We start from the raw sequence: 19,139 nt of genomic DNA, 5'->3' as shown, positions 1-19,139 counted from the left end.
CAGTATTTACGAACCCGTGCTCGTAAATATGGGTCCGGTGTCACACGTATTCCACCCGTATTTACGAGCACGTTTTTGGCAGCAAAATAGCACTGCACTAATCGGCAGCCCCTTCTCTCTATCAGTGCAGGATAGAGAGAAGGGACAGCCTTTTCTGTAATAAAAGTTAAAGAAATTCATACTTACCGGCCGTTGTCTTGGTGACGCGTCCCTCTCTTCACATCCAGCCCGACATCCCTGGATGACGCGGCAGTCCATGTGACCGCTGCAGCCTGTGATTGACCTGTGATTGGCTGCAGCGGTCACATGGCCTGAAACGTCATCCAGGACGTCGGCCCGGATGTCGAGAGGGACGCGTCACCAAGGCAACGGGCGGGAGACCGGACTGGAGAGTTGTCGGTAAGTATGAACGTCTTTTATTTTTATTTTTTACAGGATAGGGGATACATGTCTTGTTTATGGCAGAGCGGGGAGATACCTCCCCGCTCTGCCATAGTTTTCATTGTAGTCCCGGCGGTAGTTACGCCACTGGGCTGTGGCCTGCAGACCGGGTAGTCCCCTGACCTCGCCTCACCTCGCAACGCTCCCGTAATCACGGGTGAACACACGCAGCCACCCATGATTACGGGAGCCCCATAGACTTCTATGGGATGCCCGTGCCGTTATTACGGCATGAAATAGGGCATGTTCTATCTTTTTTAACGGCACGGGTACCTTCCCGTGAGCAAACGGGAAGGTACCCGTGGCTAACAGAAGCCTATGAGCCCGTTATTGCGGGTCGTAATAACGACCCGCAATAACGGGTGTTTTTACGGTCGTGTGCATGAGGCCGAAGTCTATGGGCACTTCCGCAATTGGGGACGGCTACGGTATTTGCAGATCCGCATTTGTTAATAAAAACCCGTCCGGGTTCCCACAGGACGGATACAAGGTGTAAAAATCACGCAGCGCGTCCGACCTGGAACCCGCAGGACTTTACGGAGCGATTTTTCAGATGGAAATTTGACTGTGGAAGAAAGCCGTTAATACTTGCCCCCCCCCCCCCCCCTCCTCTGACGTCTGCTCCGGCCTCCTTGGGTGATGTTGCAGCCTGTGATTGGCTGCAGTGGTCACATGGAGGGCGTTCTGGGTAAGTAAGATTTTTTTTTTTTTCTGGCATTGTGAATTTTGCGGCGTAAATGCTGCATTTACGTCGCAAAAGTCGCAATGCTTGGCTTTCTGTTGCGTGTTTTGAACAACATTGAATTCAATGGAGAAAACCCGCAACGGAAAATCAAGACAAACGCAGCAAAAATTGACACGCAATTAAATTCCGCACCGCAGGTCAATTTATTAACGTTTACACTGCGTTTTTTCCCCGCAGCGTGGACATGAGATTTTCTAAATCTCATCCACTTTGCTGCTACTGTAAACGCTGCGGAATCTCCACACACAATTCCGCTTCGTGGCGTGAGGATTCGTGACTGATTGGCGCAGCCTTGAACTTGTGTTTGGCCTTGAGAATTGTGAATTTCTATGGGAAAGACTTTGCTGCCCTCTGCTGGACATTAGGAAGACGGCATGGCCAGCCAGACACCTCCGCTCGTTATATACTCTGTATAAAGTTCAGTAAACAATAGACGACTATTAATAAAATCCTATAACGTGAATTGTAGCAGAGGTAGAGTATATACAAGGCATTGTCATGGGTAATGAACTACATCTTCCAGAATGCAATACTTTAGCTGCTTTTGGTGTATCTATGTTGGTATAGCAGTGGCCTGCAGAATTTTTAATGCAGCTTTGGTTGTGACTGGAGTATAAAACATCATTATCTGTGCATACTATAGTATTTGCAAAGTTCTAGAACTGCAATATGATAAGCGAATCAATAAAGTGACTTGGCGATCGCGGTTGGTTAGAAGTTTTTGTCCGTTACGTATAATAAATTTTGACCGTTTTTTGTCGTCTTTTCACAGCCTGAAGATCTGGAGGGGCAGAACTGTCACACGTTCAAAATAAAGAACTTTAAGAAGGTGAAGTCTTGCAGCGTCTGTAAACAGGCCATCACCCGGGAGGGCAGCGCTTGTCGAGGTGAGCGGAACGGGACTGTGCCGACTTTCTGAAATGATCAAAACTTATCAGCCATAAAGGGGTTGTCCAGAATTAAAAAAAAATGTCTGCTTTCTTCTGAAACAGCGCCACCCCTGTCAACAGGTTTTGTGTAGTATTGCAGTTTAGCTACATTTACTTCAAAGGAGATGAGCTGCAAAAACAGACACAACCTATGGACAGACCTTAATACTTTTCACAACTGAGAGTTGGTTACAATTGTATCCAGTCTAGACAATTCTTTATACGTCACAGCAGAAATGGATACAATTGTAACATACCTGCAGCTGTAAGATATATGAAGTCTGAACTGGTTTTCAGCCCCTGTATGTAAACCAGAATTTCCCCATTCACTGACAGCAAGTAAAGATGTTGAAATGGTGAGGAATCAGAACACGAAACAGATTTGTGTTACTGATGTATTTAGTTCATAGAGGATTGTCTAGACTGTGGATCTCTATGGGTTTTCAGGCTTTGGATGTAAAAAGGAATGCCTTGATTCACCAACAGCAAACAGAGATATTGAAATGGATAGAGAAATGCAAAATATATTCGATTGCAGATCCCATTATACGATGAATCCATGACTGATATAAAACTGATGTTGATCGACTTTACTGACTTGAATGGGGTCCATCAGGGATTTTTTTCCACCCCTGGTGGCCCGATGACCAGTGCCCGTCTATTATTGGGGTCTTCTCATGACATTAGATAAATCCTCGGCTCATTCTTACCTCAGGTGGAAGGTTCAGAATTAATGTGGTTATTTATTCGTCTTCCTAATAAGATACAAAGTGACTGGAGATGTTTCTATTGTAGTGCACCCCTCCTCCATTATTCTTGCACGTGACCTGCGGATGCTCAATGTACAGTGAATATCTTGTAGTGGTCGCTACGGCTGCTGCAGGAGGCCACCGCCTTGTAGATGATGAATGGCGTATACCAGACAGGGGTATATACAGTATGTCTGTGCTCCGAGGAGAGGAAGGGGACATCACTGGCGCCATAACCATCTTTACCTCTCGGTGACCTGAGCCCCGGGTGACTGTCACCTTGTCTATGAGACCTGGACTTGTCTCGCCCGCTCAGCGCTGCGTCCTCTCGGTTAATAATAGTCGCAGTGTGAAGCTCAGGAAGTCCCGTATCAGGACCAGATATGAACCAGCGCCAGGTAAAGACTCAATATCACAAGCGTTTCCTCCAGTCGGTCAAAGTTCAGGTGTTCAATAGTGATGCCCCGAACCACACACAAGACCCATTCTATTGAGATTGTCCTGGAGCAATGACACTGACACTCAGGGTAGAGGATAATGACACTCGGGGTAGAGGATAATGACACTCGGGGTAGAGGATAATGACACTGGCACTCGGGGTACAGGATAGTGACAATGACACTCGGGGTAGAGGATAATGACACTCGGGGTAGAGGATAATGACACTCGGGGTAGAGGATAATGACACTCGGGGTAGAGGATAATGACACTCGGGGTAGAGGATAATGACACTCTGGGTAGAGGATAATGACACTCTGGGTAGAGGATAATGACACTCTGGGTAGAGGATAATGACACTCTGGGTAGAGGATAATGACACTCGGGGTAGAGGATAATGACACTCGGGGTAGAGGATAATGACACTCGGGGTAGAGGATAATGACACTCGGGTAGAGGATAATGACACTCGGGTAGAGGATAATGACACTCGGGGTACAGGACACTGACACTCGGGGTACAGGACACTGACACTCGGGGTACAGGACACTGACACTCGGGGTACAGGACACTGACACTCGGGGTACAGGACACTGACACTCGGGGTACAGGACACTGACACTCGGGGTACAGGACACTGACACTCGGGGTACAGGATAATGACACTCGGGGTACAGGATAATGACACTCGGGGTACAGGATAATGACACTCTGGGTACAGGATAATGCCACTTTGGGTACAGGACACTGACACTCTGGGTACAGGACACTGACACTCTGGGTACAGGACACTGACACTCTGGGTACAGGACACTGACACTCGGGGTACAGGACACTGACACTCGGGGTACAGGATAATGATACGGACACTCGTGGTACAGGATAATGACACTCTGGGTACAGGATAATGATACACTGACACTTTGGGTACAGGATAATGATACACTGACACTTTGGGTACAGGATAATGATACACTGACACTTGGGGTACAGGATGATGACACTTGGGGTACAGGATAATGACACTTGGGATACAGGATAATGACACACTGACACTCGGGGTACAGGATAATGACACTTGGGGTACAGGATAATTATACACTGACACTCGGGGTACAGGATAATGACACTTGGGGTACAGGATAATTATACACTGACACTCGGGGTACAGGATAATGATACTGACACTTGGGGTACAGGATGACACTTGGGGTACAGGATAATGACACTTGGGGTACAGGATAATGACACTTGGGGTACAGGATAATGACACTCGGGGTACAGGATAATGACACTTGGGGTACAGGATAATTATTCACTGACACTCGGGGTACAGGATAATGACACTCGGAGTACAGGATAATGACACTTGGGGTACAGGATAATTATACTGACACTTGGGGTACAGGATAATGACACTTGGGTTACAGGATGACACAGACACTTGGGGTACAGGATAATGACACTTGGGGTACAGGATAATGACACACTGACACTCGGGGTACAGGATAATGACACTTGGGGTACAGGATAATTATACACTGACACTCGGGGTACAGGATAATGACACTCGGGGTACAGGATAATGACACTTGGGGTACAGGATAATTATACACTGACACTCGGGGTACAGGATAATGATACTGACACTTGGGGTACAGGATAATGACACTTGGGGTACAGGATGACACACTGACACTTGGGGTACAGGATAATGACACTTGGGTTACAGGATGACACAGACACTTGGGGTACAGAATAATGACACTTGTGGTACAGGATAATGACACACTGACACTCGGGGTACAGGATAATGACACTTGGGGTACAGGATAATTATACACTGACACTCGGGGTACAGGATAATGATACTGAGACTTGGGGTACAGGATAATGACACTTGGGGTACAGGATGACACACTGACACTTGGGGTACAGGATAATGACACTTGGGGTACAGGATGACACACTGACACTTGGGGTACAGGATAATGACACTTGGGGTACAGGATAATGACACTTGGGGTACAGGATAATTATACACTGACACTCGGGGTACAGGATAATGATACTGAGACTTGGGGTACAGGATAATGACACTTGGGGTACAGGATGACACACTGACACTTGGGGTACAGGATAATGACACTTGGGGTACAGGATGACACACTGACACTTGGGGTACAGGATAATGACACTTGGGGTACAGGATAATGACACTTGGGGTACAGGATAATTATACACTGACACTCGGGGTACAGGATAATGATACTGACACTTGGGGTACAGGATAATGACACTTGGGGTACAGGATGACACTTGGGGTACAGGATGACACCCGTGCTGTTTTCGATGATATAATTTTCTTCTCTGTGTTTTACATTCGTGGCTCCTGCGCGCGTGGTTCCGGAGCGGTCAGGGAAGATAACATTAGGGCCACATTTGCTTTAGTTCCGGATGATTGACTGGAAACCTCTTCCCTTCAGGTCACTAATTCTCTGTAGAGTAAAGTTGCTATTATTATTATTATTATAGGGTCTGATTTGGGCCTCGTTGATCGGCACTCGTTTCACAAGGAGCAATGATCAGTGATGTACGGGGGGGGGAGGACGGGGACGACATTGTCACTCGGATCGCTCGTTCCTGTACAATACCGTCATGTCGGCAGCACATCGCAGGTTTACACAGGTAGCGGCGCTGCCGACGTCCATCATAATTTCTGCTGCATAAACAATGTGATCAGCCAATGAACGAGCAATCATGTGATCGCTCATTTTCCAATCATTGGTCCGTGGTAAAGGGCCTTTAGGGTTTGTTTACACACAACGGAATTTCTGCAGCATTTCCGTTGAAAAACGCAGACATTCCGCTGCAGCAAAAACACACTATTTCCTGCGTTTTTTACAGCAGAAAATAGTGCAGATTTTGCGGCGTTTTTTATAATGTTGGGGGATGGTGACCAATCCTCTAAAAAACGCCGCAATTCTGGACACTTTCCACAGCAGGAGTTGACGTGCTGCGGTCCGAATAATACGCACCACAGAACAATTTCTGCTCTGAATTTTTCCGCGGCGTGTGAATGAGATTTGTTACCTCACCAACTTTGCTGCTTTTGTATTCTGCTGCGGTTTTTCCGTCCGAATTTCCATCCGGAAAAAACATGGCAATTCCGCATTATGTGGACGAGCCCTTAATGTCCAGCTCCTTCTCTTCTTAGTTTCCCCATTAGGAGATCCGGGCCATCCAGCACATGGTGGTCACTGGTTGTCACGGCGTCGGGCATCTTGGATAGAGGCACAACCCAGCCGATCGATGGCCATTTTTCCCTAGGACGGAGCAGAGGCAGCAATTGAGGCTCTGAAAAGTTTCTTTGAAAGTTTTCTTTTATTACTGCTGCAGTTCTGCTTTTCTCCACTATGTGTCACTGTTTCTCCTATATTTGGCTATATGGAGACGTGCGCTGATCCTCGGTGGTTCGGTGATGTCCCCCATGTGGGTGACAGAGTAATTAGCAGCACAACTACTTTTATTGTGTCTGTGGTAATACAATGATTGATTCTGACCAGTAAAAATCTCTTCCACGGGTCAGAGATTCTTAGAATTTTTCTGGCTGATGGTTTTAGAAATTCCAATTTTGAAAACAAATGACCACATTCCTCAATTAAAGGCTATGTTCACATTCTGAAAGGCATTTTTTTGTATAAAAAGGTCAATCAATGTGATTTGGTGCAACTTTATCATTTAGTTTTTATTAAAAAATTATTTATACTTATTGAGATACAGCTACTTTGTAACCTGTATATAGAACAGCTGTATCTAAGCTCTAAATCCTGCTCCTGTCAGGTCTGCGGGACTGACGGGTTCAGTGACAGAGGGTCCTGCGCGTGTCTGACATGCAGGATCCACCGTAATCGATCACATCTAAGAACTTATATATGATATTACAGGTGGGTCCTGCGTGCATGGACGATTTTAGACCAAGTGTGGCCCTGGGCAAAGTTAAAGTCGGGCCCCAAATGCTGAATTACTGTATCAATAATGCAATCAAATCAGAAGGCGGTGTGCAGAGAACTACAGCTCTGATTTCTAGCGCATCCAGGAGTGTCGCAAACCCCAAAGCAAATGTCCCCCTCACACCAAAAAATTATCTATATACAAATAGTTATTAAATCATACACTATATATACACCACTATACCAGATGAAATCTTCGCCCCATACTGTTACTGGACACAACTATAAGACCAATATTGGCAATAATAACACAATGTAGGGTCCAAATAATACCGCCACACCATAACCACATAGTGACTGCATAATACCCCCACACCATAACCACATAGTGACTGAATAATATCCCCATACTGTTACTGAATAATACCACCACACCATAACCACATAGTGACTGAATAATACCCCCATACTGTTACTGAATAATACCACCACACCATAACCATATAGTGACTGAATAATACCCCCATACTGTTACTGAATAATACCACCACACCATAACCACATAGTGACTGAATAATACCCCCATACTGTTACTGAATAATACCACCACACCATAACCACATAGTGACTGAATAATACCCCCATACTGTTACTGAATAATACCACCACACCATAACCACATAGTGACTGAATAATACCCCCATACTGTTACTGAATAATACCACCATACCATAATCACATAGTGACTGAATAATACCCACATACTGTTACTGAATAATACCACCATACCATAACCACATAATGACTGAATAATACCCCCATACTGTTACTGAATAATACCACCACACCATAACCACATAGTGACTGAATAATACCCCCATACTGTTACTGAATAATACCATCATACTGTTACTGAATAATACCACCACACCATAACCACATAGTTACTGAATAATACCCCCATACTGTTACTGAATAATACCTACACACCATAATCACATAGTGACTGAATAATACCCCCATACTGTTACTGAATAATACCCACACTGTTACTGAATAATACTACCACATCATAACCACATAGTGACTGAATAATACCCCCATACTGTTACTGAATAATACCGCCACACCATAACCACATAGTGACTGAATAATACCCCCATACTGTTACTGAATAATACCACCACATCATAACCACATAGTGACTGAATAATACCCCCATACTGTTACTGAATAATACCACCACACCATAACCACATAGTGCCTGAATAATACCCCCATACTGTTACTGAATAATACCACCACACCATAACCACATAGTGACTGAATAATACCCACATACTGTTACTGAATAATACCGCCACACCATAACCACATAGTGACTGAATAATACCACCATACTGTTACTGAATAATACCACCACACCATAACCACATAGTGACTGAATAATACCCCCATACTGTTACTGAATAATACCCCCATACTGTTACTGAATAATACCTCCACACCATAACCACATAGTGACTGAATAATACCCCCATACTGTTACTGAATAATACCTCCACACCATAACCACATAGTGACTGAATAATACCCCCATACTGTTACTGAATAATACCACCACACCATAACCACATAGTGACTGAATAATACCCACATACTGTTACTGAATAATACTGCCACACCATAACCACATAGTGACTGAATAATACCCCCATACTGTTACTGAATAATACCACCACACCATAACCACATAGTGACTGAATAATACCCCCATACTGTTACTGAATAATACCGCCACACCATAACCACATAGTGACTGAATAATACCCCCATACTGTTACTGAATAATACCCCCATACTGTTACTGAATAATACCGCCACACCATAACCACATAGTGACTGAATAATACCCCCATACTGTTACTGAATAATACCCCCATACTGTTACTGAATAATACCGCCACACCATAACCACATAGTGACTGAATAATACCCCCATACTGTTACTGAATAATACCACCACACCATGACCACAGTGACTGAATAATACCCCCATACTGTTACTGAATAATACCACCACACCATAACCACAGAGTGACTGAATAATACCCCCATACTGTTACTGAATAATACCCTCATACTGTTACTGAATAATACCCCCATACTGTTACTGAATAATACCTCCACACCATAACAACATAGTGACTGAATAATACCCCCATACTGTTACTGAATAATACCACCACACCATAGCCACATAGTGACTGAATAATACCCCCATACTGTTACTGAATAATACCTCCACACCATAACCACATAGTGACTGAATAATACCTCCATACTGTTACTGAATAATACCACCACACCATAACCACATAGTGACTGAATAATACCCCCATACTGTTACTGAATAATACCACCACACTATAACATCATAGTGACTGAATAATACCACCATACTGTTACTGAATAATACCTCCACACCATAACCACATAGTGACTGAATAATACCTCCATACTGTTACTGAATAATACCGCCACACCATAACCACATAGTGACTGAATAATACCCCCATACTGTTACTGACTAATACCACCACACCATAACCACATAGTGACTGTATAATACCCCCATACTGTTACTGAATAATACCACCACACCATAACCACATAGTGACTGAATAATACCACCATACTGATACTGAATAATACCACCACACCATAACCACATAGTGACTGTATAATACCCCCATACTGTTACTGAATAATACCACCACACCATAACCACATAGTGACTGAATAATACCACCATACTGTTACTGAATAATACCTCCACACCATAACCACATAGTGACTGAATAATACCTCCATACTGTTACTGAATAATACCACCACACCATAACCACATAGTGACTGAATAATACCCCCATACTGTTACTGAATAATACCTACACACTATAACCACATAGTGACTGAATAATACCCCCATACTGTTACTGAATAATACTGCCACACCATAACCACATAGTGACTGAATAATACCCCCATACTGTTACTGAATAATACCGCCACACCATAACCACATAGTGACTGAATAATACCCCATACTGATACTGAATAATACCACCACACCATAACCACATAGTGACTGAATAATATCCCCATACTGTTACTGAATAATACCACCACACCATAACCACATAGTGACTGAATAATACACCCATACTGTTACTGAATAATACCGCCACACCATAACCACATAGTGACTGAATAATACCCCATACTGTTACTGAATAATACCGCCACACCATAACCACATAGTGACTGAATAATACACCCATACTGTTACTGAATAATACCTCCACACCATAACCACATAGTGACTGAATAATACCACCATACTGTTACTGAATAATACCGCCACACCATAACCACATAGTGACTGAATAATACCCCCATACTGTTACTGAATAATACCACCACACCATAACCACATAGTGACTGAATAATACCCCCATACTGTTACTGAATAATACCACCACACCATAACCACATAGTGACTGAATAATACCCCCATACTGTTACTGAATAATACCACCACACCATAACCACATAGTGACTGAATAATACCCCCATACTGTTACTGAATAATACCACCACACCATAACCACATAGTGACTGAATAATACCCCCATACTGTTACTGAATAATACCACCACACCATAACCACATAGTGACTGAATAATACCCCCATACTGTTACTGAATAATACCACCACATCATAACCACATAGTGACTGAATAATACCCCCATACTGTTACTGAATAATACCTCCACACCATAACCACATAGTGACTGAATAATACCCCCATACTGTTACTGAATAATACCTCCACACCATAACCACATAGTGACTGAATAATACCCCCATACTGTTACTGAATAATACCCCCATACTGTTACTGAATAATACCGCCACACCATAACCACATAGTGACTGAATAATACCCCCATACTGTTACTGAATAATACCCCCATACTGTTACTGAATAATACCGCCACACCATAACCACATAGTGACTGAATAATACCCCCATACTGTTACTGAATAATACCCCCATACTGTTACTGAATAATACCGCCACACCATAACCACATAGTGACTGAATAATACCCCCATACTGTTACTGAATAATACCACCACACCATGACCACAGTGACTGAATAATACCCCCATACTGTTACTGAATAATACCACCACACCATAACCACAGAGTGACTGAATAATACCCCCATACTGTTACTGAATAATACCCTCATACTGTTACTGAATAATACCTCCACACCATAACAACATAGTGACTGAATAATACCCCCATACTGTTACTGAATAATACCACCACACCATAGCCACATAGTGACTGAATAATACCCCCATACTGTTACTGAATAATACCTCCACACCATAACCACATAGTGACTGAATAATACCTCCATACTGTTACTGAATAATACCACCACACCATAACCACATAGTGACTGAATAATACCCCCATACTGTTACTGAATAATACCACCACACTATAACATCATAGTGACTGAATAATACCACCATACTGTTACTGAATAATACCTCCACACCATAACCACATAGTGACTGAATAATACCTCCATACTGTTACTGAATAATACCGCCACACCATAACCACATAGTGACTGAATAATACCCCCATACTGTTACTGACTAATACCACCACACCATAACCACATAGTGACTGTATAATACCCCCATACTGTTACTGAATAATACCACCACACCATAACCACATAGTGACTGAATAATACCACCATACTGATACTGAATAATACCACCACACCATAACCACATAGTGACTGTATAATACCCCCATACTGTTACTGAATAATACCACCACACCATAACCACATAGTGACTGAATAATACCACCATACTGTTACTGAATAATACCTCCACACCATAACCACATAGTGACTGAATAATACCTCCATACTGTTACTGAATAATACCACCACACCATAACCACATAGTGACTGAATAATACCCCCATACTGTTACTGAATAATACCTACACACTATAACCACATAGTGACTGAATAATACCCCCATACTGTTACTGAATAATACTGCCACACCATAACCACATAGTGACTGAATAATACCCCCATACTGTTACTGAATAATACCGCCACACCATAACCACATAGTGACTGAATAATACCCCATACTGATACTGAATAATACCACCACACCATAACCACATAGTGACTGAATAATATCCCCATACTGTTACTGAATAATACCACCACACCATAACCACATAGTGACTGAATAATACACCCATACTGTTACTGAATAATACCGCCACACCATAACCACATAGTGACTGAATAATACCCCATACTGTTACTGAATAATACCGCCACACCATAACCACATAGTGACTGAATAATACACCCATACTGTTACTGAATAATACCTCCACACCATAACCACATAGTGACTGAATAATACCACCATACTGTTACTGAATAATACCGCCACACCATAACCACATAGTGACTGAATAATACCCCCATACTGTTACTGAATAATACCACCACACCATAACCACATAGTGACTGAATAATACCCCCATACTGTTACTGAATAATACCACCACACCATAACCACATAGTGACTGAATAATACCCCCATACTGTTACTGAATAATACCACCACACCATAACCACATAGTGACTGAATAATACCCCCATACTGTTACTGAATAATACCACCACACCATAACCACATAGTGACTGAATAATACCCCCATACTGTTACTGAATAATACCGCCACACCATAACCACATAGTGACTGAATAATACCCCCATACTGTTACTGAATAATACTGCCACACCATAACCACATAGTGACTGAATAATACACCCATACTGTTACTGAATAATACCTCCACACCATAACCTCATAGTGACTGAATAATACCCCCATACAGTTACTGAATAATACCACCACACCATAACCACATAGTGACTGAATAATACCACCATACTGTTACTGAATAATACCGCCACACCATAACCACATAGTGACTGAATAATACCCCCGTACTGTTACTGAATAATACCGCCACACCATAACCACATAGTGACTGAATAATACCACCATACTGTTACTGAATAATACCACCACATCATAACCACATAGTGACTGAATAATACCCCCATACGGTTACTGAATAATACCCCCACATCATAACCTCATAGTGACTGAATAATACCTCCATACTGTTACTGAATAATACCTCCACACCATAACCACATAGTGACTGAATAATACCTCCATACTGTTACTGAATAATACCCCCATACTGTTACTGAATAATACCACCACACCATAACCACATAGTGACTGAATAATACCCCCATACTGTTACTGAATAAAATCCACTATACAAAGACAAATATTTGCAGCATATAGTGACCATATAATTGTAGATATGCAGGAGTTGTGCAAACGATCTAAGTGATTACAGCACATTTATATCCAGTGACTCACAGGTGATGTTTTCTCTGATTGGAGTCGATCACTTTCACTTTTCTTCTCCATCCGGCCCAGACCACTGTGACGACTTATTCCAGCCGCGACCTGTCTCTGCAGAATTTGACACACAGACATGTTGGTTTCTCGCTTTTCCAGCACCCTCCCCTCCTATACCCCATCCTCTAAACAAACTCATAATCCACCGTGCCCCAGATGGTGGTAATGATCCCTTAGTGCTCGACACAAAAAAAGTGTCCCAACAGTAACTGTGCCCCCACACAATAATAATGCCCCATGTAGATAGCGCCACAGCCTCCCCCGTATTTATCGCCCCGCACACAGCCCCTTGTAGATAGCGCCACAGCCTCCCCCGTAGATGTCGCCGCACACACAGCCCCCTGTAGACAGCGCCACAACCTCCCCCGTAGATATCGTCACACACACAGCCCCCTGTAGATAGCGCCACAGCCTCCCCCGTAGATATCGTCACACACACAGCCCCCTGTAGATGGCGCCACACACACTGCCCCCCTAGTAGATAGCGCAACACACATGCAGCCTCCCCCTAGTAGATAGCGCCACACATCCCCCCTAGTAGATAGCGCCGATACAGCCCCGCCTAGTAGAGAGTGCCCCACACAGTCTTCCTAGTAGATAGCTCCACACAGCCCCCCCTAGAAGATAGCACCACACCGCCCCCCTATTTTAGATACACAGCCCCCCTAAAAAAAATACATTGTACTTACCTAGCCCTCTTCCCGTGACGGACGGAGCGCTCCACCATCTCTAGACAAGTCCTTTCGTAGACCAGTGTTATGCAATAACTTAATTACGTCGGCCTGTGCAGGGACTCCGTGACCTGCAGCCTATACTATTCAATTGTATCTACATCACGAGGACGCAGATACAAGTGAATGTGGCGGTCGCTAGCACCGGGGCCCAACGATGCTAGCGATGCCACCGGGCATGAAGGGGCCTGTGCCATCCCGCCCATAAATGTTTGTGCCAGGCGGCATGGGTCCCCTCATGTCGCGGACCCCTGAGGGAACGGGGGCCCTGGGAAATTGCCCTGTTTAGCCCCCCCCCCTAACACTGGTGCTGCCTCCATGTCCGAGACTAAAGACCCGCGGTCAGGGAACCCGTCAGGTCCACGGGACTGACGGATTCAGGCCATAGCGAACGATACAGCTGCTCTATATACAGGATACAAAGCTGCTGTATCTCAAGAAGTACAAATCATTTTTAATAAAAACTATTTATAAAGTTGCACCAACCACACTGATAATTATTATATATATAAAATTGCCTTTCCAAGGTTTACGTAGCCTTTAAAATCTGCACAAAAGTTTGAATCAAACCTTTGGCTTTACTTCTTTGGAGCTGATTGTTCGTTACATGAAAATGTCTTTTTAGGTCTAAAGCTTTTTCTAGAATTGGGCAGTGTCCTGTTATGAGAGCAGTGCATTGTGGGAGCTCAGATGACCGTTACACTATTAGGCCCTGTTCACACAGAGTTTTTTTTGCAGGCAGAAAATATCTGCCTCCGAATTCCTTCAGGAATTTTATGCAGATTTTGAAGTGCTTGAATGTATTTTTAAGCATTTTTTCACCCGCGGCCATTGAAGCTAATGTTTGGGCAATGGACGAAAAAACATTGCGCAAAACGCTCAGAAACTAGCGCTGTGTGTTTTTCCTGCCGGTCAAAGGCGAAAACCGTGGCACGAAAGGAAATGCCGCTTTTTTTTCCCCGTGAGTGGCCAGAAGCCGCCCGGTAAAAAAACGCCTCTACCTCCCATTGAAATCAATGGTGGGGGGGGGGGGGCGCGGCGATTACGGAAGTTTTATGTCGCTGATTCCAATGCGGTTTTTTTTTGTCCAAATAGGCGCCAAATAACTGTGTGAGCTGACCTGTTACAGTTTGCTCGGTCATATGTCTGACATTGGGGTGGAGCTAAACTGCTGTCTTTTTCATTGTGAAGTATGCAGAATTTTGAAAGCAGCTCTGGATGTGAATGGAGAATAAAGTCATGAATAAAATCAGTAAAGCAAAATATTTGTAAAGTTACTCAAATTTTTTTGTAGATTAGGCTGGAAACACACATTTTAGTTTCTGTTGCAGCTTTTGAAGCAGTTTTTGTGCCAAAGTCTGAAGTGGATCCAGGAGGAGGGGGAGGGGGAGGTATAAATTCTTTCTTTATATTTTCCATTCCTTTTTAATCGACTTCTGTCTTTGTCTAAAAAAAATCTGCTCCAAAATCTGTAACAAAAACTTGATGTGTTTCCAGCCTCCGTGTAATTTTTTTGGTTTAAAGTTGAGATTACGCTCTAATGATCGGTTGTGAATTTCCTGATGACGCGTTCTGTCGGTTTTTCGCTCACACTCGGTATTTCTATATTAAAATCCGTTCTATGAGCAGTTCCTGCCAGTTCAGTGACCGTCTCCCCCGAGAGCTGATTTATGATACAGTCACCTGAGTAACAATGTCACAGAGGGTACTGTACTATAAACCGACAACAGCGCCCCCTGCTGAGTGAAGGACAGAAAAGAAGAAGGGGTCAGGATGACCGCTAAATTAAGGCTAGAGCTCTCCCTGTTATGTGAGGGGAAAAAACAGGCACATACAGATATAACAGAACTCAATTTGTCAAATGCAGCAGAGCTGAGTTTGTCATTTTATCCATTTATGGCGTCTGATGTAATGAGAACTGAAAGTTTAGTTTTCCTTAATATTCAAGAAAGTATTGAACCGATAACTCCAGTCAATAATTTAAAAATTAAACCTCTCCTGTGCTCTTGACTAATTATGTGCCGTAACTGTTTGTTGTCTAAAGTAAACTGTTGTCAGCCATATTGGCTCTTATATGGCTGATTTTTCTGTCACCCGGTCACCCATGGGCTCATTGTCCCTCAGTCTCTCAGATCTCCCTGGCAGTCCATCACAGTAAGAGAAGACCCCCCCCCCTTCCCTCTCATCCCTCTTACTGTGCAGTGACCTGCTTGATTCAGTTGGCCCCTGTAGAGTATAAAACCTGATCTGGTGTCAGTGACCAAATGTTTATTGGTCATTCAGGGAGGTGTCAGACAGTCTTCTCCCTACAGTATAGAACAATGATGATGTCAGCGAGGGAGGAAGTAGCTAACTTCTTTTCCTAATTAGGTTTCAATAGAAATCAGTATAGCTGCAGCCTGGGAGATTTTTGTAGGGTCACGTTTTGCAATGGCTCTTGTTGCTCAGGGGCGTACCTTTAGGGGGTGCAGAGGTAGCAGTCGCACTTGGACTTTAGTACATAAGAGGGTTCGTCGGCTTCTCTGCCCCATAAAGAAGACACCTCTGAGGTTGGGGACTGTTAGAGATTTTGCATTCGGTCCCAGGAGCTTCACGTTCTGTCTCCATCGTTGCTTGATCGTGATCACAGTTTCTGGGGAACAGGCCCTGGAAGTGATATAGGGGGCAGGCTGGAGACCAGGGCTATAAATCTCCATAATGACTGAGGAGATGAAGGAATGTGAGAGGAAAACCTGGCAGTCGGGGGGGAATGTTCTGCAGCTTTGTTTACAAATCCAACTCCTGCACTTCCAAACAAGGCCTGGAATCGGCCGCGCTGCGTGTTCCCTCCACATCGCCCTTTATGGCCTGTTCATCAGACTGCGCTCACGCTTTAACCCCTGCTCTGCTGGAAGGAGCTTGTGGACCGGCCCTACATAAAGGTGCCTAACGTGGGATTCAGGAACAGATTCATTTTGGAGGTGAACACATTTTTCTGCAAGTGCTGTAACTTGACCATAGAAAAAAGAGTTGCATCCACGAGAAGTAATTCTGTATTGAGACACAGAATAGAATTTTGTGACAAATATTTTTTTACTTAAATCACTATTTGGCAACATTTTAATATAATTTTGTGATACAGAATGTAGTTTTGTAACACACAGAATACAGTTTTTTGACACAATATAATTGTCTCAAATGTTCTTTTTGTAACACAATCCAGTGTTGTGCGATATCTATTATATTCTAATGTACCCTTTACAAAAAGCACCCCAAAGAAAATAGGAGAAGTATGGGGCGCTGTTTACACAGAATTCTGTTTTGTGATACAGAATATCATTTTGTCACACTGGATATGATTTTGTCACAAAAATGTGTGTGCCAGTTATCACTATTTTTTGTGAAATTGAATATCATTTTGTGATACGTAATGTCGTTTTGTGATGCACAGTATATAGTTTAGTGACGGACACCACAATTTTGTTACAAATTCTATTTTTGTGACCATGTCCATTATTGTATAAGTTTTTTGTTAAGAGTTTGTTTACAAATGACACCCTATAAAAATAGTGTCTTGGCTTAAGAATACATCTATATTGTTAACATTGTCACCTGGCATAGATCAATCTGCAATTCGGTTTGGTGTACTGGATCCAAAGGAAGTGTCTAAGCTGGCAGAGGCGGGAAGATTTACCCCCGATTCATTACACGGGACGCTGGTCATTAAAGGGGCATACACCGCAATAAATCTGTAGCAATGGGAATGATCCTTTATGTGAAATGTTGTTTCCATTGTTACAGAGATCAGTCGTGTGTGTGTGTGTGTGTGTGTGTGTGTGTGGTTGTGGATGTATTTCTCTCATCTTAGATCTGATATAAAGCTACAAATGTAACAACCAAGTACTAATTGAAAAAATTTCTATACTCGTCTAAACCGATGGAGCCAATTTTCATTATTCAGAAACGATAGCAATCGTCCTTTTAGTATCAGACCGTTAATTGTCATTATTCTGTTACAACAGATCCCAACCATAGACTGGATGTGGCTCAGCCAGTAAGATAGCTGCTAATATCAGGGTATCAGCCTGGAGTCCAGGTCAGCTGCCTACACTGATACACTGTTACAAGCCTAGCAGCTGTATGTGCAGGACTAGATCTGGACAGGTTTTCAGCCTCTGACTGTAAACTTGATGGTTCCTATTCATTGACCGCAAGTAGGGATCTTGATAATGGTGAGGAATTGAAACGCATAGTATATTAGAAAGTGGTAGAACATTTCATTATACGATGATTACGCTTTATTTACATTAAACTGGACGTCTCCTTTAAGTGGGGGCTTTAGAAGTTTCCCAAGTACTTTATTATCTTGACCAATAATATCAGTTATAGAGATTATGATCCCGGGGCAGATCGTTCTATTAACGCGCTACGCCTGTGAAGATGGATACAGCAATTGCCGTCACTGAGTGGATGTCGCTGCAGCTTTCCCTTTAAATGCCGCAGCGGCCGGCTCTGCTGTAAGGTCTTTCCTCA

At 43.2% G+C, this 19,139-nt stretch overlaps 1 long non-coding RNA gene across 1 annotated transcript in view; it reads left to right on the top strand.

The window, feature by feature from the left end:
• Nucleotides 1-278: 278 nt before the first annotated feature.
• The window catches only part of LOC142656164 (uncharacterized), a 52,483-nt gene continuing 33,622 nt past the window's right edge, over nt 279-19,139 (top strand). Inside the window, exons 1-2 of the long non-coding RNA XR_012849599.1 lie at nt 279-399; nt 1,959-2,073. This is a non-coding gene — a long non-coding RNA (uncharacterized LOC142656164). The remainder of the gene's footprint in view (nt 400-1,958; nt 2,074-19,139) is intronic.

Source organism: Rhinoderma darwinii, chromosome 6 (genome assembly GCF_050947455.1).
Source record: "Rhinoderma darwinii isolate aRhiDar2 chromosome 6, aRhiDar2.hap1, whole genome shotgun sequence".
NCBI lineage: Eukaryota > Metazoa > Chordata > Amphibia > Anura > Rhinodermatidae > Rhinoderma > Rhinoderma darwinii.
The sequence above is the reverse complement of the archived record's forward strand: the minus strand, read 5'-3'. Positions and strand labels throughout refer to the sequence as shown.